The sequence below is a fragment of the Neoarius graeffei genome, chromosome 9 (assembly GCF_027579695.1).
Source record: "Neoarius graeffei isolate fNeoGra1 chromosome 9, fNeoGra1.pri, whole genome shotgun sequence".
NCBI lineage: Eukaryota > Metazoa > Chordata > Actinopteri > Siluriformes > Ariidae > Neoarius > Neoarius graeffei.
Window position 1 is genome coordinate 40,537,050 of NC_083577.1, and position 23,026 is coordinate 40,560,075.

A 23,026-nucleotide genomic window follows, 5' to 3' on the forward strand; every position below is an offset into this window, starting at 1 on the left:
AAACCCACGCGGACACGGGGAGAACATGCAAACTCCGCACAGAAAGGCCCTCGCCGGCCCCGGGGCTCGAACCCAGGACCTTCTTGCTGCGAGGTGACAGCGCTAACCACTACACCACCGTGCCGCCCAGGAACTTTGTTGCCTCATTAAATTATTACTATAGTGAAAGGTTTAAAGAGAACAAAAAATTTAACTATGCAGTTTTAACCCCACTGTCGGTACCACAGGTCTGATCACAGGAGCAAAAAAAAAAAAAAAATCCACAAGCCTTACTTTATACAAGTTCAGCCACTCACTCCAAAGATTTTTTTTTTTAGCTTTTTTTATACAGTGGAGTTTGAAAGTTTGTGAAATCTTTAGAATTTTCTGTATTTCTGCATAAATATGACCTAAAACATCATCAGATTTTCAAACAAGTCCTAAAAGTAGATAAAGAGAACCCAGTTAAACAAATCAGACAAAAATTATAATACTTGGTCATTTATTTATTGAGGAAAATGATCCAATATTACATATCAGTGAGTGGCAAAAGTATGTGAACCTCAAGGATTCACGGTTAATTTGAAGGTGAAATTAAAAGGTGTTTTCAATCAATGGGATGACAATCAGGTGTGAGTGGGCACCCTGTTTTATTTAAAGAACAGGGATCTATCAAAGTCTGATCTTCACAACACATTTGTGGAAGTGCATCATTTCTGACATATAAGACATAAGAAAGGAGATTTCCGAGGACCGCAGAAAAAGAGTTGTCAATGCTTATTAGATTGGAAAAGATTACAAAACCATCTCTAAAGAGTTTGTGCTCCACCAGTCCACATTCAGACGGATGGAGGAAATTCAAGATCAACGTGACCCTCCCCAGGAGTGGTGGACAAACTCACTGTAAAAAAAAAAAAAGTTACGCCAACTTAAAAATTCAAGGCAACTTACTGCACAGGATTTTTGAGTTTATGTGACAACTAAGATTTTTAAGTTTTGAAGAAAGTTGTGCCAACTTATACTTTTGGTCTCAGATAACTTAGCCTTCATATTCACACAAACTTAATTTTTTCAGTTTTACATGATAAGAATTCAACTTTAAAGCCACTAATCTTAACAAAAAAGCACTGCCACTACAGTTTTATAGCAGTTTTGCTACCATCATGTTAAAATAAGCATGCTATTTGAACTGGATTGTTGTTTTATTGTGGGATAAAAAGAAAATTGAACTCAAATTTTGAAGTTTTTACTTGGATGAAAGATTAGTGGCCTTAAAGTTGAATTCTTATCATGTAAAACTGAAAAAATTAAGTTTGTGTGAATATGAAGGCTAAGTTATCTGAGACCAAAAGTATAAGTTGGCACAACTTTCTTCAAAACTTAAAAATCTTAGTTGTCACACAAACTCAAAAATCCTGTGCAGTAAGTTGCCTTGAATTTTTAAGTTGGCGTAACTTTTTTTTATTACAGTGTAAGAGCTAGGTGTGTAATAGTCCGTGAGGTCATAAAGGAACACAGAGTAACTTCTAAGCAACTAAAGATAATAATGTTAAAGGGTACCTGCAACGAAAAATAAACATAGGCTAGAAATATTACGCACTTTGCCCAAATGCATTTTGACTGCCCCGTATTGTCACACTGTGACATAAAGCAGTGCTTTAAAATTCTTTTGTATTCTTGCTCACTTAAAGGTGCCACCATAATGCCATTTTGTGGACGGTGTCGCATGACGTTGTATTGACGTCGCATTGATTAATTTCCTGTATCTTGATTGGCTCACTGCTCTCGACACCGTGATGTAGCTGGATGTACAAAACATTCTTGATAAATGGCAGAGTACAAAGCCTATGGTTGAAAAAATAATAAATGTAATAATGAGGGAAAGCATTTTTTCTATGTTCCATTGTCGACAACCAAGCGACATAAATGACTTGCTAAACTGTGACTACACAACTTGGGAACAGGTCACACTTTAGAAACACTGTCCTTTGGTAGAAATTCTGTTGTTTGCGACAACCATTTTGAGCCTGATTGCTTTGAAAGGAATCTACAGGCCGAGCTCTTGGTTTACGCAGGTTGGGTTAGACTCAAAATCGATCCTGTGCCAATAATATTCCAACACTATCCACGGAAAAGGAATTTAGGCCATGCAAGCCGATTAGCTAGAATAGTATAGACATTCAAAGCTAATACACACTGCAACCCCACTACAACAGACTCCTTGGTGGACGTCCAAATAATTTGTTATACCGGAAAGTTTGTAATACTGAAATAAATCCACTTGTCACACCAAACATTCATGTTATGTGCAAAATTTTAGGCACATTCTCCTTCTCGCAAATTTCTCCTTCTGAGTCACTATCGTGGTTCATTGACTGAGTTACAGGATCACGAACGGAGGCAATGATTTCTTTGTCTGTTATGGAAATGACGGAGGTTACCGGTGTATCATCAACTGACTCACTAAATCTTCACCATTCAGTTCATTCATGTATTGTAAATCAATCAAGGCAAATGGTTATTAGAACCGATGGTGAAGGAGTATCATATCAGAGGGTGAGGACCATCTACATGATGGCCAAGCACTCCTTCTCCTTTGTACTGTACATTCTCTCCTTACTATGTGCTTCCAGCTGATGTAGGGCACTGGGTGCTCCTCCCCCTCCACTATCTGAGACAAAATGGACCTCAACCCACTCTCCAATGTGCCCGCGTACCCACACACAGAACTGCTTTTGCCTAGCTGTAAAAGCAGGTAGAGGCCTTTTCATACAGTTCTGTCCTCTACAAGATCTGGTGCTCCCTTGTTAGGAGGCCACTCAAATAACTGGTGATGTTTTGCTCTCAGGTCCAGAAGGGATTTAATTTTGTTTTTACTCTTTGAAGCTCCCAGTGTTTTTAAGGATGTTTAAGGCTGGTATGAATCAAATTAATCCCTAATAATTAATATAGCTTGCTTAGTTTCTGTGATATGAACATAGTCGTCAATCAGAAATTCTTTCTGGAGATTTCACTACACAGTGCCTCTGCAACACTACACTATATGGCCAAATGTTTGCAGACACCTGACCATCACTCCCGTATGTGCTTTTGAACATCCCATTCTAGATTTAGTCTCCCCTCCCATCAGGACGCATGCTACAGAGCATCCGAGCCAAGTCTTCCAGAATTCCCAACAGTTTCTTCTTGCAGGCAATCAGGCTGCTGAGCAGAGCACTCTGAAGTCTGAACATCCACCTCAGCCCTATTCTCATCTATTGCACGACCTACTGCACCCAGCCATTTTACACTTCACTCACTTTATATGCACAGACACTTTAACCTGTAAATATTTTATGAACTTCTGACAATGTGAAATTCACTATAAAGACTATGCCATTGTCCACGAAAGACAATGTTGCTAAGTCGTCTACTGTCTAAACTCGATTGTCCTGTGCTTACTGGTTGTACAGTCTATGGTATAGTGTTGTGTATAGTCTATTGTCTGACTATCTGCTGCTGTTTCATGTTAAATGTACGGTAGCACTGTGTACTGGAGAAACTATATTTTGTCCCTCACACAACATATCTATGAAGAGAAAGAATGACAATAAAGTTGAATTTGACTTTGTTGTTATATGTCAGGGTAGTGCCAAAGGTACAGAACTACAATACCAATCAGCCACTGTACAGTACACGACAGACCTCCCAAGTGACCTGCAAAATAATATCCAAACCAGCTGATCCGCCAAGACATGAAAAAACCTGCATCAGAAAAATCTGGAGAATAATCTCAATGATCTGTCAGATTTTATAGGGGAGCAAAGCTAAGAATATGGTAAAGCATCCACTGGAGTTTTGATGGCTTTTGTGACCACAGGGAACCCAATCATAAGTGCAAGGCAATGTATCTCAAAAACACTTGTCCACCAGACAATGAAATTTGTATCTTTATTTACATAAGATAAATAAGTTTTTGTTCAGTGCTTAGTTTTAATTTACTTTTTCAAAAATAACATGGGATTATTTACGAATACATTTTATATCAGGAGCTCCGCTTTTAGGCAGTGCCTGAATATCTATGTTCTAAGCTTAAACTTGCCGATTTTCTTCTTCTTCTTCTTTTGGCTGCTCCCGATTAGAGGTCGCCACAGCAGATCTTTCGCCTCCATTGCTTCCTGTCTTCAGCATCCTTCTCTACCACACCTGCCACTTTCATGTCCTCTCTCACCACATCCATGTATCTCCTTTTTGGCCTTCCTCGTTTTCATGTGCCTGGCAGCTCCATCCTCAACATTCTCCTTCCAACATGCTCTGCATCTCTTCTCAGGATGTACCCAGACCATCTCAGTCTCATCTCTCTTAGCTCAATTCCCAAGCTCTCCACATGTGCTGTCCCTCTGATGTGCCCGTTCCTTATCCTGTCCAACCTTGTCACTCCCATAACAAACCTTAACATCCTCAACTCCGCCACCTCCAACTTTGCCTCCTGTCTCTTCGTTAAGGGTCCGGTCTCCAATCCATACATCACAGCTGGTCTCACTACTGTCTTATACATCTTACCTTTCACTTTTGCTGGGACTTTCCTATCGCAAATGACTCCCGAAATCCTTCTCCAACTGCTCCACCCTGCCTGCACTCTTTTTCTCGCCTCACTATCGCAGTCCCCTTTTTCCTGCACAGTTGACCCCAGGTACTTGAATTCACCAACTTTTTTTATGTCTACTCATTGCATCTTCACTACACTTTCATCCCCATTCTCATTGGTACACATGTATTCTGTTTTGCTACTGCACACCTTCATTCCTCTTTGTTCCAATGCATACCTCCATCTCTCCAAACCCAACTCAACCTCCTTTCTACTTTCACCACATATCACAATATCATCCGCAAGCATCATGTTCCATGGTGACTCTTGCCTCACTTTGTCCGTCAAGCTATCCATCACTATGGCAAACAAAAAAGGACTCAAAGCAGATCCTTGATGGAGTCCCATCTTCACCTTGAACCATTTGGTTGTTCCAACTGCACACCTCACTGCTGTTTCACTGTTCTCATACATGTCTTGCACCACTCTAATATACTTCTCATTCACTCCACTCTTTCTCATACAATATCATAACTCATCTCTCGGCACTCTATCATATGCCTTCTCCAGGTCTACAAACACACAATGTAGCTTTCTCTGGCCTTCTCAGTACTTCTCCATTAACATTCTTAAAGCAAAAATTGCATCCGACATGCTCTTCCTTGGCATAAACCTGTACTGCTGTTCACAGATTGCTACCTCTCTTCTCAATCTCGCCTCCAATACCCTTTCCCATAGCTTCATGGTGTGGCTCATCAGTTTTATTCCTCTGTAATTACTGCAGCTCTGTACATCTCCCTTATTCTTGTATATTGGGACTAGCACACTTTCTCCATTCATTTGGCATTTTCTCATTCTCTAGGATCTTATTAAACAATCTTGTTAGGAACTCCACAGCCGTCTCACCCAAACATCTCCAAGCCTCAATCGGGATACCATCTGGTCCGACTGCTTTCCCAGTCTTCATTCTTTTCATGGCTGCCCTCACCTCATCCTTACTAACCAACTCTACTTCCTGATTTGCTGTCTCCAACAAATCTGACCTTTTCTCTCTTGGATTCTCCTCATTTAATAAATCCTCAAAGTACTCTTTCCACCTTCTTAATACACTCTCTTTGTTTGTCAGCACATTTCCATTTACATCTTTCATCACTCTTACCGGGCGGCACGGTAGTGTAGTGGTTAGCGCTGTCGCCTCACAGCAAGAAGGTCCGGGTTCGAGCCCCATGGCCGGCGAGGGCCTTTCTGTGTGGAGTTTGCATGTTCTCCCTGTGTCCGCCTGGGTTTCCTCCGGGTGCTCCGGTTTCCCCCACAGTCCAAAGACATGCAGGTTAGGTTAACTGGTGACTCTAAATTGACTGTAGGTGTGAGTGTGAATGGTTGTCTGTGTCTATGTGTCAGCCCTGTGATGACCTGGCGACTTGTCCAGGGTGTACCCTGCCTTTCGCCCGTAGTCAGCTGGGATAGGCTCCAGCTTGCCTGCGACCCTGTAGAACAGGATAAAGCGGCTAGAGATAATGAGATAAGATGAGATCACTCTTACCTACTGTACATCCCTCGTTTCCCTGTTTCCCTGCCTAGCTAGTCTGTACAGGTCTTTCTCTCCTTCTTTGGTCTCCAGTCTTTCGTACAACTCCTGGTATGCATCTGCTTTCGCTACCGCTCTTTTTGCCTTCTGTCTCATCTCTCTGTATAACTGCCTGCTTTCCTCATCTCTCTGATCGTCCCAATTCTTCTTTGCTAGCCTCTTCTCTTTTATAATTTCCTGCACTTCTTTGTTCCACCACCATGTCTCCTTGTCTTCCTTCCTCCTTCCCGATGACCACCCTAGCACCTTCCTTGCTGCCTCTCTTACTAGTACAGCAGTAGTATCCCAATCTTCTGGCAGATTTCCATTACCGCTCAATGCTCGTCTTATTTCTTCCCTAAACTCCTTCTGATATTCAACCTCTTTTAGTTTCCACCACTTAATCTTTGGCTCCACTATTTCACGCTTCCTCTTTTTCACTTTCAAGCTTATTCTGCACATGACCACTTGATGCTGTCTAGCTACACTCTCCCCTGCCATCACTTTACAGTCTCCAATCTCCTTCAGGTTACCCCTTCTGCAGAGTATGTAGTCCACCTGTGTAGATCTTCCTCCACTCTTAAACATCACCCTGTGCTGCTCTTTCACTACTCACCTCTCAAGTGGTGCACAGTGCATGCAGGGGTCTTTTGAGGCATTTGAGGTGCAGAAATGACTCAACGTGAAATGCCGGCCGCTGGACTCAAACCCAGAACCTTCTTGCTGTGAGGCGACAGTGCTAACTACTACACCTGTGTGTGTGTGTATTAAAAAAATATAAAAATACCCCACTCACCCTTCCTTCAGGTGGTCTTTATTTACTATCAGTTTGTCCCAAAATTTCAAAGTGTGCCAGTAATTCTGGAATTAACTTTATAATGCATAAAAATAAATAAAGTTCTTTCAGCTAAAGTTCAATATTACCTTGAACCTTTTTTTCCCCCAAACAAATAACATTCTCACCACTCACATCTAATTTCATGTTGAGTCATTTCTGCACCTCAAACACCTCAAAAGACCCCTGCATGCACCACTTGAGAGGTGAGTAGTGTGGGAGGTTTACAGGAGAGGGGCTATGATGGAAAGTTTGTTGGACATTCATGTGGTTTGGTGCACAGCAGGCATGGTGTTCTTCAGCATCCCTCTACTCATACTAGCTGGAGACCATGACTCAGTCTCTCTGTTCTGCTAACATCATTCCTTCCCCTTGGAATATGTCACTTCCACCCTCTTGCTTTGAGGAGGATGTTGCTCCACCCTCTGGCTCCGTGTATGCCATGCTGTTGCTTCTAGTTGATTCTTGCCTTGTGTCTATAGTTCATGCTTATGGTTCTTATGCTCACCATTGTGTTTGTCTTGTTTGTACTTTGTTTAATAAATCATCTGCCATTATAATAATCTTCACTCTTCTTGGATGGCTTTCCACTAGATTTTGAATTGTGACTCTGGGAATTTGCTCATTCAGCCAAAAAAGCATTAGTGAGGTCAGGCACTGATGTTGGTTGAGGAGGCCTGGGGTACAGTCAGCATTCCAATTCACTGCAAAAGTGTTCAGTGGGATTGAGGTCTGGGCTCTGTGCAGACCACTCAACTTCCTCCACTCCAACCTTGACAAGTTATGTCTTCATGGAGTGCACTTTATGCACAGGAACATTGTCAAATTGGTTTGGACCTCTTGGTTCCAGTGAAGGGAAACTGTAATTCTACAGCATACGTACAAAGACATGCTATACAATTATGTGGTTTCAACTTTGTAGCAACATTTTTGGTCAGTTCCACAAACTTTGGACTAGTGTATTTCTTAGAAACACTGCTTCCAGTGCTTTCTCTCTAATGTCCTGTGAGGTCCATACAAATTCTTTCAAATGGGACCTTGATTAATGCTAAGGGGCAAAATGGTGCAATTGGGGTGGCCAGAGGACTCACTAGCTGAAATTCGTGGCTACACATCACCTGTGCACTCCATAAATCTCCATAAATGTTGATCTAATAAAAGGTCATTGAGTGTTTTATCCTGGCTGAGATGCCCAGTCATGGGACTATGATGAGCCACATGAAAATGCAGCTCATTTACAGACATGTACAATATTTATTGTTATGGTGAATATTTCTTTACCAATGTGTTATTTTTTTATTATTGTTGGCAAATTTATGTGATATAAGAAGAATACCACACATTATGACATTATTATTATTATTATATTAAATTTATCAATTCACGGTTGTAACAAATCCCAGCACCCCATCAGTGACTACTTTTCTATAGCAGCATGTCATATAATGTTATTCATCATAACTGTTATGATTATACATATTTGATATCATTTTTCTGTGGAGATTTCCTTCCTAATCAATTTTCTGCCAAATCTATTGAGGAAGGTTTTTTTTAAATTATTATTATTCATCTAATTGATGTGAACATTATACTGTATACACAAGTACAATTTGCCAATATAACAAATGTACACATTTATAAAACTGCATGAATTACAAAGATTAAAAAAAAGAGAAAATGCAGGTTATTTTTCTTCATCTGTCTCCATCATGTTATACGTTTAACACATCCACTCATACTGGAAAGAAGATTGTGGGTGGATGAGTATGAGTCTTATTTTGTAGTTTTACAATCTCTTGCTAAAGAAACAGAGCATGAGACTTCTTTTAGAATAGAAAAGAATAGATACTTTATTGTCCCCATAGGGAAACTATTTCTCAGTGAGTAAACATGTCAGTTTTACTGGTTAGTTTAGTGGTGTTTGATTTTTTTTCCATTTTTTAAAAAAGAAAGATGACAAAATGTTTGCTATAATTTACAATTTTCTTCAGGAGTGTCAATAATGCTGCGATACATTTTAAGAGAATACTATCAATACTAAAATACTATAATTAAAAAGATGCTCTTTTGAGAATTAGCTTGTTTTGGAAGAAAGTTTTTTTGTTTTGTTTTTTCAAAATGGTTGCACAGATAATTTCAATAATTTGGTTAATGATATTTGTTGTAAACATGCCATTTTGGAACAATATTTTGAAGGGTGCTAGTAATTCTGGATTTAACTGTATAATACGTACAACCCCAATTCCAAAAAAGTTGGGACGCAGGGGCGGAGCTAAGGGGTGGCCGGGTGGGCATGGCCACCCCAGGGCACGCTTTGGCCCCGCCCTGGCCACCCCAGGACCGGACAATAAAATGTATTAAACCGATATGTCCCACAAAATGTTAGTTCTGCCCGCTGGATTTTTGTTCCGCCTATTTGGTTTCTGCGGGGATGCATATTATCGTAGCACATAAACATTTCGCGCGTTCAAGCAGCAGGTGGGATCAGATAGTCATGCTCTAGTCCGACAACACAACAACCTACGAACTATGTGAACATGCAATTAATTTGGGATGCAAGTTATTCATCTCTTATACTCTCTTCAAGTTTTCTCACTTTGTAGACATACAGTTACAATTCTGTCCTCAGACAATTCAGAGTTTCCGAAACCTCCCGAGTTTCCAGGAATCTCCACTTTGCCCGGAGTTTTTGAAAGTATCCGTTTTCAGTGACTGAAACCTTCGTTTACATGTAAACGCAACCGTATAGATAAATATGCGTCTTTACAGATATCCGGCTACAGTGGGATTTGTGCTGTGTGCACACATAGATAGATACTAGATAGATAGAAAGCAAAACGTCGGTGGTTTTCGATTGTATGACTCAAAAGAGAAAATTACGTCGGCAAGTTAGCTGTCTGTGAATCACTTTGCTCACTCTAACCGCAGAATACAACTTTTAAAGTTAATGTTTGTCTGTTACATGAAAATATAGAGATGTTGTGTGTTACTGGTGGGAGTACACATTGATTAATAATTGTCACACTCATACATACACAACACTCATGCATTCTCTCAACACACACTCTCCTCCTACCCCTCTCTCTCACACACACACACGCGCACCACTCATGCACCACATTTCTATATTTACATGTAACACACTCACTCATACACAACACTTATGCACTCTCTTAACACACTGTCTACCTCACTCTCACACACTCACGCACACAATTTGTGCACTACATTTCTATATTTACATGCAGCATACATACACTCTCAACACAGACACAACTCGTGCACTAAATTTTTATATTTAAATGTAACACTCATGCACTGTCTTAACTCTCTCTCACTCATATATGAACACATACTTCACTCTCTTAACATACACTGTCTTTCTCTCACTCACTATAAGATACAACTCATGCACTCTCGACACACACCCTCTTACACACACACACACACACACCACTCATGCATGATGCACTACATTTCTATATTTACATGTAACACACTCACTGGTATACACAACACTCATGCACTCTGAACACGCACTCACCCACACACCACCCATGCACTACATTTCTATATTCACATATAACACACACAACACTCATGCACTCTGAACATACACTCTCTCTCTCTCACACACACACAACTTATGCACTTCATTTTTGTATTTACATGTAGCATATCTTCACACACACACACACAATTCGGATACTACAGCTCATCTATATCTACATGCAGTGCACATACTTTTCCCCTCTCTCTCACACACACACACCACTCATGCACTACACCTCATCTATGTCATGTGTTACATCAGTGTAACACTTTCTCTCACACACACGCACATGCACACACACACAAACACATTTTGTAACTCAACACATTTAGTTTGTACAGTACTTACAATGGACAATATCACAACATGTTGTAAGTGTTTACATATGTTGTATGTATGAGTTAAGTATACAAGTATTTTCCTTTTCCTGAGCAAAGCACTCTTTATTCAAGCCTGACTAATATCCTTACTACTTCCCAGGTGCCTGGGACAGGTGATCTTTTAGTTTTTACTTTTGCATTTTAGTAGTGATCGTTAAAATCCTGATGCTTAACTAGGGTAAACAAGTTGGATGGTTTCTTTGTTTTGCAGATGCTTTATGTTACATAAATAAATTAATACATTAATTTCTGACCTCTTGGCTCACATGGGTTTTGTTCATGAGTTAGGCACCAGATATGCCACCAGATACATCAGAATACAGGAAATCAAATCTAGCTAATTCAAAATTTCCCGGGGGAGGACCCCCCGGAACACCCCCCCCCCTTTATTTAGTCACAGCATGGCCACCCCTTGTATATCCTTGGCCCCCCTTTGGCCACCCCATGTAAAAAATCCTGGCTACGCCACTGTTGGGACGCCATGTAAACTGTAAATAAAAACAGAATGTGATTATTTGCAAATCACGGAAACCCTATGTTTCATTACCTTGCCCGCAATGGAGTAAGCGGGGTGAGGTATTGTAATCAGTGCAGTTTGTTTGTGTGTCTGTCTGTTAACAATCTAGCGTCTAGACGGTTGCACCGATTGACTTCAAATTTTCAGGGTAGGTGGGTGTAGCGTGAATCGCGTGTGGGTGGAGCACAGAGGACGGCAGGACAGAGATCAGGTTTGTTAACCGGCTTTATTGCCACACTTTTCAGAGTTGCAAAAACTGTTTTCACTAGCGCGAGAGAGAGACACACACACAGCGTCTCGTCCGGTTCTCCCTCTGCTCTCGCTCTCCCTCCTTAAATAGGGCGGTTTACTGGGGAGAACACACAAAACACAGGTTAATGACACTCAGGTGAAGCGATTCTGCCACTTACCTTCCCCAACTCCGCCCTCCTGTCACAGACCGGTGCTTGACCACGCCCCCGCTGCCACATACCCCCACCGCCCGACTCAGGCCGGGCGCCCGTCCGGCCCGCAGCCGACTCCCCCCCCCCTTGACGGGAGAGGAAGTCCGCCACGACCATCTGCGCCCCCGGCCTGTGGACCACCTTGAAGTTGAAAGGTTGGAGCGCCAGATACCAACGGGTGATCTGCGCGTTGGCATCCTTCATGCGGTGGAGCCACTGGAGGGGCGCGTGGTCCGAACAGAGGGTGAAAGAGCGCCCCAGCAGGTAGTAACGGAGGGCGAGGACCGCCCACTTGATGGCCAGGCACTCCTTCTCGATAGTGCTGTAGCGCCCCTCACGCACTGACAGCTTCCGGCTGATGTACAACACTGGGCGGTCCTCTCCCCCCACCTGCTGGGACAAAACGGCCCCCAGCCCTCTGTCCGACGCATCCGTCTGTAACAAAAAGGGGAGAGAGAAGTCAGGGGAGTGCAAAAGTGGCCCCCCACACAGTGCAGCCTTTACCTCAGAGAAAGCCCGCTGGCACTGCTCCGTCCACTGGACCGGATCTGGCGCCCCCTTTTTAGTGAGGTCAGTCAGCGGGCTGGTGACGTCCGAATAATTAGGTATGAACCTACGATAATAGCCAGCCAGCCCCAGGAACTGTCTCACCCCCTTTTTGGTCTTGGGTCTCGGGCAGGCCGCAATCGCTGCTGTCTTATTAATTTGGGGACGCACCTGCCCGTTACCCAAGTGGAAGCCCAGATACCGTACTTCCACCCGCCCAATCGCACACTTCTTCGGGTTGGCAGTGAGCCCCGCCCACCTCAGCGACCTAAGGACGGCCCTCAGGTGTTGCAGGTGCCGCTGCCAGTCATTACTATAAATGATTATGTCGTCCAAATAAGCGGCCGCATAGGTGGCGTGGGGCCGGAGGATCCGGTCCATCAGCCGCTGAAACGTAGCGGGCGCCCCAAACAGCCCAAACGGAAGTGTGACGAACTGGTGTAAGCCGAACGGTGTGGAAAAGGCCGTTTTTTCCCGGGATAATGGAGTCAAGGGGATCTGCCAATATCCCTTCGTCAAATCCAGTGTCGAGTAAAAGCGAGCCGTGCCTAGTCGATCAAGCAGCTCATCAATACGAGGCATTGGGTACGCATCGAATTTAGACACCGCATTGACTTTTCTATAGTCCACGCAGAACCGGACCGAGCCGTCGGCCTTGGGAACCAAGACCACCGGGCTGCTCCAGTCACTGTGGGACTCCTCGACGATGCCCATTTCGAGCATGGCCTGAAGTTCTTCCCGAACCACCTTTTTTTTGTGTTCGGGTAATCTATAAGGTCGGCTACGCACTACCACCCCCGGGGGCGTCTCTATGTGGTGTTCTATGAGGTTGGTGCGTCCGGGCCGGGGCGAGAACACATCCGAAAACTCGGCCTGCAACTGGGCGACCTCCGTGAGTTGGGTCGGGGAGAGGTGGTCTCCACAGGGGACCGGAGAGGTGCGAGATGCCAATGACCCTTTTTGGATCTCCGGCCCCAGCTCCGCCTTCTCCGGAACTACCGACACCAACGCCACGGGGACCTCCTAATTCCAGAGCTTCAGCAGATTGAGGTGGTAGATCTGTAGCGCCCCCTCCCTGTCCGTTCGCCTAACCTCATAGTCGACATCCCCGACTCGCCGTGTGACCTCGAAGGGCCCTTGCCACTTGGCGATTAATTTGGAGCTCGACGTGGGCAACAGGACGAGTACCTTATCTCCCGGAGTGAACTCTCTAAGGCGCGTGCCCTTGTTGTACAGGCGGGTTTGCCGTTCCTGGGCCTGCCGCAAATTCTCCTGAGTTAAGTGGGTGAGCGTGTGGAGTTTTGCGCGCAGATCCATAACGTATTGAATTTCATTTTTGCTCTGCGAAGGTCCCTCCTCCCAATTTTCCCGCAGTACATCTAAGATGCCGCGCGGCTTACGCCCATACAGTAATTCAAAGGGGGAGAACCCCGTGGAGGCTTGGGGGACCTCTCGCACTGCAAACAACAAGGGTTCGAGCCACTTATCCCAGTTACGTGCGTCCTCACTTACGAATTTTTTGATAATATTCTTGAGGGTGCGGTTGAACCGTTCGACTAAACCGTCCGTTTGTGGGTGATACACGCTGGTGCGGATCGGCTTAATACCCAGTAGCCCATACAGTTCGGCCAGTGTTCGTGACATAAACGAGGTGCCTTGATCAGTCAGAATCTCTTTCGGGATTCCGACCCGGGAGATGACGTGGAAGAGAGCCTCTGCAATACTACGTGCGGAGATATTGCGAAGAGGCACCGCTTCCGGGTATCGCGTTGCATAGTCCACCAGAACCAATATAAAGCGGTACCCTCGTGTTGACCGATCTAATGGCCCGACGAGATCCATCCCAATTCGTTCAAACGGGGTCTCGATTAATGGTAGGGGGCGCAAGGGCGCTTTTGGAATGGCCGCTGGGTTTACTAACTGACATTCGCGGCACGCCGTACACCACTTACGGACGTCGCCGCGAATCCCCGGCCAATAGAATCGGGCCATTATCCGGGCGAGTGTTTTATCCTGCCCGAGGTGTCCCGCCATGGGATTAAAGTGAGCCGCCTGGAATACCAATTCCCGACGGCTCTTTGGAATTAACAACTGGGTGACACGTTCCTTCGTCTGAGTGTCCTGCGTCACTCGGTATAACCTATCTTTTAAAATGGAAAAATAGGGGAAGGTCGGGGTGGCATTCGGCTGGAGCGTTTGACCATCGATTACTCTCACTTGGTCAAACGCGTGTCGCAGAGTTTCGTCTCGCGATTGTTCCAGTGGGAAATCCGTGAGGGATTCCCCAATAGAAAGAGGAGGAGCCGGGGGCCCCTCACTCTGTCGCGGAGATGACGTAGACGGCCCTGCGACCGCAGCTCCAGCCAAAACGACACCGGGACCCCCCCCGGCTAACCGGCAGGACCCACTCTTTACTAGGTGTGCCATCAACCCCCGGAATCCCGGCCAATCAGTCCCCAAGATTAAAGAGTGGGTAAGGCGAGGATTAACCGCCGCCTTCACTATAGATTTGTCCCCTCTGAAATGTATGTGGACCGACACCAACGGGTAGCAGTGAACATCCCCGTGCACACACAACACCTTCACCCCTTGTGCTCCCCCCAATGCCTCGTCTTGCACCAGGCTTTGGCGGATCGAGGTCTGGTTGCAACCCGAATCCACCAACGCCTGATAGGTCGCCCCTTGTACACTTACCGGTATGCGATATGCTCCGGCCTGATCGAGGGCAGCCTCTGGCGCGTCGGGGATCCGCACCACCGCCCCCACCTCCATCGCGGCACACTGTTGCTGCAGGTGGCCCGGTTCCCCGCAGCGCCAGCAAACCGGCCCGGGCCTCCCCTCTGCAGCTGTGGACTGGGGGTCACTCACCTGAGGGGGGGGAGAGACAGACATAGAAGGGAGAAACGGGAGGGCACCACGGGTGCGGCGGGCCGGCTGGGGTGGGGCCGGCCCCCGCCTCCGTGGTGGGGGAATGGGGCGAGGACGGGACACGGGAGGAGGGGGGAGAGAGAGAGAGAGAGAGAGAGAAGACATCCGTTGTCCTGCCGCCGGGACAGCCGCCAGATGATCCTCCGCCAGTCCTACGGCCTGATCCAGCGACGCCGGGCGGTGGCACTGGACCCACTCCGCGGTTCCGGCGGGTAGGCGGGCGATGAACTGCTCCAGCGCCACCTGGTCGATGATCCCCTCGGCGTCGCGATCTTCGGCCCTCAGCCACCGCCAGCAGGCGTCCCGGAGCTGCTGGCCGAACGCAAACGGGCTGCCGACTTCCTCCATTCGCAGCGCGCGGAAGCGCTGGCGCTGCTGCTCCGGCGTGCGCCCCACGCGCTGGAGGACAGCCCGGCGAAGGTCGGCGTAGGCCAGCCGGTGGTCGGCGGGGAGCTGTAGTGCGGCTAACTGCACCTCTCCCGTCAGGAGGGGGAGGAGGCGCGCCGCGCGCTGTTCCATCGGCCACCCCGAGGCTTCGGCGACCTGTTCGAATAATGCGATGAACGCCTCGGGGTCGTCCTGCGGGCCCATCTTAGTCAAGGTGATGGGAGATGGGCCCGCGGCCGGGGCGCTGGTGGACCCCGCCGACGCGAGGAGGCGCCGGAACGCCTCGCGGTCTTCCTGTTGAGCCAGTACCAGGGCTTCGAAGCGGCGCTCCTGCTCCTTCCGGAGTGTGACGAGCGCCTGGTGCTGGCTCTGCTGGGCCGTGGCGAGGGCGTGGACCAAGTCCGCGAACGGGGAGGATTCCATGGGGCTGCAGGACAGGTGCTCCACGGTCCCGGGTTTCGGCACCACTGTAGCGTGAATCGCGTGTGGGTGGAGCACAGAGGACGGCAGGACAGAGATCAGGTTTGTTAACCGGCTTTATTGCCACACTTTTCAGAGTTGCAAAAACTGTTTTCACTAGCGCGAGAGAGAGACACACACACACACACAGCGTCTCGTCCGGTTCTCCCTCTGCTCTCGCTCTCCCTCCTTAAATAGGGCGGTTTACTGGGGAGAACACACAAAACACAGGTTAATGACACTCAGGTGAAGCGATTCTGCCACTTACCTTCCCCAACTCCGCCCTCCTGTCACAGACCGGTGCTTGACCACGCCCCCGCTGCCACAGTGGGCAATGGTCCGTAGATTACCTGATTAAACTTTGGGGGTAATCGGGTCAAGGGTGCAGGTCAAGGTCACCAGAAAGGCCAGGAGAGGTTTGTTTTGCCTGGCAAGACTTGTTGAGAATAGTACAAAGACAATCTATCAAACGTTGAAACTGAGAAATTTTATTGTTTTTTGAAAAAATATATATGCTCATTTTGAATTTGATGTCAGCAACATGTTTCAAAAAAGTTGGGACTGTCAGGGTGCAGGCACTTACGGATGCAATCGCAGGGGAGAGTGGGTACGTCGCAAACTGAGCCACATCAGGAAACTAGAATCATAGTCAGGGACGGGCAGAGGTCAGTCAATCAGCAAATAGGATAATGCAGGAAAGACAAGTAGACAAAGTCAGAACTAAACGTAAACAGGGTTCTCAACGGGAAGTCAGGCAGAAATCAAATGGCTCGAAAAAGTCAGATGCAGGGACAGAACGATACTTCACAGTGACTGAGTGTGACAGCTGAGTATATATAGGCTTGATGATTGCAGGCAGATTGGTAACAGGTGATGTGACTAGAATTCTGGTGACGGGGGCACTGTGGCTCTTGGGAAGTGTAGTCTGGAGTGGCCATGTTTGGAGGCTCCTCCAAACTCAGGCTTTCAGTGTCGTTACTGACAGGGACAGGGGCATGTTTACCACTATGTTGCATCACCTCTACTTATAACAACACTCTGTAAATGTTTGGGAACTGAGGAAACCAATTGCTGTAGTTTTGAAAGAGAAATGTTGTCCCATTCTTGCCTGATGTACAATTTCAGTTGTTCAACAGTTTGGGGTCTCCTTTGTTGTATTCTGCACTTCATAATGCACCAGATGTTTTAAATGGGAGATAGATCTGGGGCCTCATTTATAAAACTTTGTGCAGGATTTACGCCAGAAGATGGTGTGCGCACGAAACTCAGAATGTGCGTGCGCACAGAAACATTCTGATTTATAAAACCGTGCGCACACACGTTCCACGCCAATTTCCCTTTATAAATCACAGTCCACTCTAAATTTGCGGCACCTGTGCATACCTCAAGACACACCCACAATTGCCTATAAATATTCAGCGAAACGCCCTGTAGCAGTTCGTATGGATGGGTGGAGCACAGAGGACGGCAGGACAGAGATCCGGTTTTGGAATAGGGCTTTTATTGCCACACTTTTCAGTGAACAATATTTATCTCAAACAGGTAGACACACACACGACAGGCGTCTTGTTCGGGGATCAGCTCCTCTGCTCTCACTCTCCCTCCTTAAGTAGGGCGCGGTCACTGGGAAGACACACAAACACAGGTTAATTGCTCTCAGGTGTAGTGATTCTGCCACTTACCTTCCCTGACTCTGCCCTCCTGTCACAGACTGGCGCTTGACCACGCCCCCGCTGCAACATACCCCCACCGCCCGACTCAGGCCGGGCAGCTGTTCGGCCTGCAGCCAACTCCCCCCCCCCTTGATGGGAGAGGAAGTCCGCCACGACCATCTGCGCCCCCGGCCTGTGGACCACCTTGAAATTAAAGGGTTGGAGTGCCAGATACCAATGGGTGATCCGCGCTTTGGCATCTTTCATGCGGTGGAGCCACTGGACGGGCGCGTTGTCTGAACAGAGGGTGAAAGGGTGCCCCAGCAGGTAGTAACGGAGGGCGAGGACCTCCCACTTGATCGCCAGACACTCCTTTTCAATGGTGCTGTAGCGCCCCTCACGCACTGACAGCTTCCTACTGATGTAGAGGACGGGGCGGTCCTCCCCCTCCACCTCCTGGGACAAAACTGCCCCCAGCCCTCTGTCCGACGCATCGGTCTGCAACACAAAGGGGAGAGAAAAGTCAGGGGAGTGTAAAAGTGGCCCCCCCACACAGTGCAGCCTTTACCTCTGAAAAAGCCCGCTGGCATTGCTCCATCCACTGGACCGGATCTGGGCCCCCCTTTTTAGTGAGATCAGTCAGTGGGCTGGTGATGTCCGAATAATTAGGTATAAACCTACGTTAATAACCGGCCAGCCCCAGGAACTGTCTCACCCCCTTTTTGGTCTTGGGCCTTGGGCAGGCCGCAATTGCTGCCGTCTTATTAATTTGGGGACGCACCTGCCCGTTGCCCAAGTGGAAGCCCAGATATCGTACTTCCACCCGCCCAATCGCACACTTCTTTGGGTTGGCTGTGAGCCCCGCTCGCCTCAGCGACCTAAGGACGGCCCTCAGATGTTCAAGGTGCCTCGGCCAGTCATTACTATAGATGATTATATCATCTAGATATGCGGCTGCATAAGTGGCATGGGGGCGGAGGACTCTATCCATCAGCCGCTGAAACGTCGCGGGTGCCCCAAACAGCCCAAACGGAAGTGTGACGAATTGGTGTAAACCAAACAGTGTGGAAAAGGCCGTTTTTTTCTCGGGATAGTGGAGTCAAGGGGATCTGCCAATATCCCTTCGTCAAATCCAGTGTCGAATAAAAGCGAGCCGTGCCGAGTCGATCGAGCAACTCATCAATACGAGGCATTGGGTACACGTCAAATTTAGACACCGCATTGACTTTTCTATAGTCCACACAGAACCGGACCGACCCGTCGGCCTTGGGTACCAAGACCACCGGGCTGCTCCAGTCACTGTGGGACTCCTCAACAATGCCCATTTCGAGCATGGTCTCAAGTTCTTCCTGAACCACCTTTTTTTTGTGTTCGGGTAGCCTGTAAGGGCGGCTATGCACTACCACCCCCGGGGGCGTCTCTATGTGGTGCTCTATGAGGTTCATGTGACCGGGCAGGGGCGAGAACACATCCGAAAACTCGCTCTGCAACTGAGCGACCTCCGTGAGTTGGACCAGAGAGGTACGGGATGCCAATGCCCCTTTTTGAACCTCCGGCCCCAGCTCCGCCTTCTCCGGAACCACCGACACCAATCCCACGGGGACCTCCTCATTCCAGAGTTTCAGCAGATTGAGGTGGTAAATCTGTAGCGCCCCACCCCTGTCCATTCGCCTCACCTCATAGTCAACGTCCCCGACTCGCCGTGTGACCTCAAAGGGTCCTTGCCACTTGGCGATCAATTTGGAGCTCGAAGTGGGTAACAGTACGAGTACTTTATCTCCCTGTGTGAACTCCCTAAGGCGCGTACCCTTGTTGTACAGGCGGACTTGCCGTTCCTGGGCCTTCCGCAAATTCTCCTGGGTTAGGTGGGTGAGCGTGTGGAGTTTTGCGCGCAGGTCCATAACGTATTGAATTTCGTTCTTGCTTTGTGAAGGTCCCTCCTCCCAATTTTCCCGCAGCACGTCTAGGATGCCGCGTGGCTTACGCCCATATAATAATTCAAATGGGGAGAACCCTGTGGAGGCTTGGGGAACCTCTCGCACTGAGAACAACAAGGGCTCGAGCCACTTATCCCAATTACGTGCGTCCTCGCTTACAAATTTTTTAATGATATTTTTGAGGGTGCGGTTGAACCGTTCTACTAAACCGTCCGTTTGTGGGTGATACACACTGGTGCGGATCGGCTTAATCTCCAATAACCCATACAGTTCGCGCAGTGTTCGTGACATAAACGTAGTGCCTTGATCAGTCAGAATCTCTTTCAGGATTCTGACTTGGGAGATGACGCGGAAGAGTGCCTCTGCAATACTGCGTGCTGAGATATTGTGCAGAGGCACTGCTTCCGGGTATCGCGTTGCATAGTCCACCAGAACTAATATAAAGCGGTACCCCCGTGCTGACCGATCTAATGGCCTGACGAGATCCATCCCAATTCTCTCAAACGGGGTCTCGATCAATGGAAGAGGGCGCAAAGGTGCTTTTGGAATGGCCGCTGGATTCACTAACTGGCATTCGCGGCATGCCGTACACCACCTACGAACATCGCCGCGAATCCCCGGCCAATAGAATCGGGCCATTATTCGGGCTAGTGTCTTATCCTGCCCTAAGTGTCCAGCCATGGGATTAAAGTGAGCCGCCTGGAATACCAATTCCCGGCGGCTCTTCAGAATCAAAAGCTGCGTGACTCGCTCTTTAGTTTGAGTGTCCTGCATCACTTGGTATAACCTATCCTTCATAATTGCGAAGTAGGGAAGGACGGGGTGGCATTCGGCTGGAGCGTTTGGCCATCGATTACTCTCACTTGGTCAAACGCATGTCGCAGAGTCTCGTCTCGCGATTGCTCTAATGGGAAATCCGCGAGGGATTCCCCAATAGAGAGAGGAGGAGCCGGCGGCTCCTCACTCTGATGCGGAGATGACGTAGACGGCTCTGTGACAGCTGCTCCTGCCAAAGCGACACTAGGACCTCCCCCTGTCAAATGGCAGGACCCACTCTTTACTAGGCGTGTCATTAAACCCCGAAATCCCGGCCAATCAGTCCCCAAAATTAAAGAGTGGGTAAGCCGAGGACTAACCGCCGCCTTCACTATAAACTTTTCCCCTCTGAAAAAAATGTGGACCGACACCAAAGGGTAGCTGTGAACATCCCCATGCACAGACAACACCTTCACCCCCTGTGCTCCCCCCAGTGCCTCGTTTTGCACCAGGCTTTGGTGAATTGAGGTCTGGTTACAACCAGAATCCACCAACGCCTGATATGTATCCCCTTGGATACTCACCGGTATGCGATACGCTCCGGCCCGATTGAGGGCGGCCTCTGGCGCGTCAGGGATCCAAACCACCGCGCCCACTTCCATCGCCGTGCACTGCTGTTGAAGGTGGCCCGGCTCCCCGCAGCGCCAGCAAACTGGCCCGGGCTTTCCCTCTGCACCGGTGATCTGGGGCTCACTCACCTGAGGTGGGGGAGAGACAGACACAGCAGGGAGAAACGGGAGGGCACCGCAGGTGCAGCGGGCCGGCTGGGGTGGTGCCAGCCCCCACCTCCGTGGTGGGGGAATGGGGCGAGGACGGGACACAGGAGGAGGGGGAGAGAGAAAGAGAGAGAAGAGGAGAGAAGAGAAGATGCCATCTGCTGTCCTGCCGCCGGGACAGCCGCCAAATGGTCCTCCGCCAGCTCCACTGCCTGATCCAGCAACGCTGGGCGGTGGCACTGGACCCACTCCGCGGTTCCTGCTGGCAAGCGAGTGATGAATTGTTCCAGCACCACCTGATCGATGATTCCCTCGGCGTCGCGGTTGTCAGCCCTCAACCACCGCCAGCAGGCGTCCCAGAGCTGCTGGCCAAACGTGAACGGCCGGCCGACTTCCTCCAAGTGCAACGCGCGGAAGCGCTGGCGCTGCTGCTCTGGGGTGCGCCCCACGCGCTGGAGGATGGCCCGGCAGAGGTCCGCGTAGGCCAGCCGGCGGTCGGCGGGGAGCTGTAGTGCAGCTAGCTGTGCCTCTCCCGTTAGCAGGGGGAGGAGGCGCGCCGTGCGCTGCTCCATCGGCCACCCTGAGGCTTCGGCGACTTGCTCGAAGAGCGTGATGAACGCCTTGGGGTCATCCTGCAGGCCCATCTTGGTGACAGTGAGGGGAGACGGGCCCACGGTAGGAGCGCTGGTGGACCCTGCTGACGCGAGGAGGTGCCAGAACGCCTCTTGATCTTCTTGTTAGGCCAGCACCAGGGCCTCGAAGCGTCGCTCTTGCTCCTTCCGGAGGGTGACGAGCGCCTGGTGCTGGCTTTGCTGGGCCGTGGCGAGGGCGTGGACCAGGTCGGCGAATGGGGAGGACTCCATGGGGCTGCTCGGCTGGTGCTCCACTTCCCGGGTTTTGGCACCACTGTAGCAGTTCATATGGATGGGTGGAGCACAGAGGACGGCAGGACAGAGATCCGGTTTTGGAATAGCGCTTTTATTGCCACACTTTTCAGTGAACAATATTTATCTCAAACAGATAGACACACACACGACAGGCGTCTTGTTCGGGGATCAGCTCCTCTGCTCTCGCTCTCCCTCCTTAAGTAGGGCGCGGTCACTGGGAAGACACACAAACACAGGTTAATTGCTCTCAGGTGTAGTGATTCTGCCACTTACCTTCCCGAACTCCGCCCTCCTGTCACAGACCGGCGCTTGACCACGCCCCCGCTGCCACACGCCCTTAATGAATATTGATATCTGTGGACAACATGCCCAAAACAGAAGGAAAGACAAAAGAAGCGCAACTTCACCGACTGTGAAGTTGAAGTGTTAGTAGATGAAGTGGAGCAGCGTCAAGCTGGTTTGTTTGGAGGCCATAATACGGAAGTTACAAATGCGAAAAAAACGTGTGAATGGCAGCATGTGGCCGCATGTCCGCGTCACATATAACTTGGACATTGAGGGAATGAAAATGCTTCCTGTTAACAAAGGCAAATTCATTTTCACTCGGTGCCCTTATAGCAATATGAGTGCAGTCAATAGCACCGATCACATTTGGGAAATTGGACTTTGCTGCAAATTGCGCTTTTTTATTTGCCTGTTCACCCACCGTGTAAGGAAACTTGATGTAGTTTGGTGATAAACCAATTACATCTCCTAACACTTCTGGCAAAATGCGGCTGAAGGTTGGCTGCGATATCCCAGACTGGTCAGCCAGTTCTCGCTGAAAAGTGCCAGTGGCCAGAAAGCTGATGCAAGTC